Raw genomic sequence first — 957 nt, forward strand, 5'->3', positions numbered from 1 at the left:
CAGAGAGAGCGAGAGAGACAGAGAGAGACAGAGAGAGAGAGAGGGAGAGAGAGAGAGACAGAGAGAGGGAGAGAGAGAGGGAGAGAGCGAGAGAGACAGAGAGAGACAGAGAGAGAGAGAGGGAGAGAGAGAGAGAGAGAGGGAGAGAGAGAGGGAGAGACTCAGCTGCAGATTCACACTTTTTGAGTAGGAAGAATTTGAGCATTTCCTGAATTTGAGCAAATCCACTTTTCAACACAGTCCCAGTCTAAAGTTTTGGACACATTTCTCAGCCAAGTGAATGGGAAAAGTGTTAAAACGTTTGACTGGTGTTGTACGTGTGCGGGCGATTCAGGAGATTGCGAGTAGATATGTGGAGGATTGTGGATGTAACAGTGTGAAACATGTAATTGTGACATCCATCGAGTGAGTGAGCGCCACGACGGTGTCACAGTGCAACGACTGATGCTGTTGTCAGGGGATAAAAATTCCAGTCCGTTTATGTTTATGATCCGATACTATCTCAGCTAAACTAGAAATGCAGTTTTGCAGGCTGATTAATATCTCAATTCACCAGTTTTTTCAGCCTAGTTGCTCTGACGTTACATTTTGGGATGGAGGCAGTTCCACCATCTCCATCATAGCAGTGTCAAGGGTGTCAACACATGGAAAATACAAGAGAAGAAGAAGTTGGGCCTTTTTTACATTATGTTCTCCTTCTACAGTAAATGTCACAACCCTTATTTACAAGTTACCAGCGGATTACAAGCACACTGATATTTTTAATAAAAATCCAAAATACATCGTCTTTAACCCTTGTGTTGTCTTCCCGCCAAAATTAAAAATCAACGCTTTTTAGTCAACTTTTTCTTACGTTTTTGTCCCTTTTTTCAACATTTTTTTTCTATGTTTATCACCTTTTTTTTTTTACATTTTCAACACTACGTAATACTAACTTATTAACTTTGGTTTTACAGT

At 40.9% G+C, this 957-nt stretch overlaps 1 protein-coding gene across 1 annotated transcript in view; it reads right to left on the reverse strand.

Moving 5' to 3' along the window:
* arhgap5 (Rho GTPase activating protein 5) overlaps positions 1 to 957 on the reverse strand; it is an 87156-nt gene that overhangs the window by 7480 nt on the left and 78719 nt on the right.

Source organism: Etheostoma spectabile, unplaced genomic scaffold (genome assembly GCF_008692095.1).
Source record: "Etheostoma spectabile isolate EspeVRDwgs_2016 unplaced genomic scaffold, UIUC_Espe_1.0 scaffold351, whole genome shotgun sequence".
Taxonomy (NCBI): domain Eukaryota; kingdom Metazoa; phylum Chordata; class Actinopteri; order Perciformes; family Percidae; genus Etheostoma; species Etheostoma spectabile.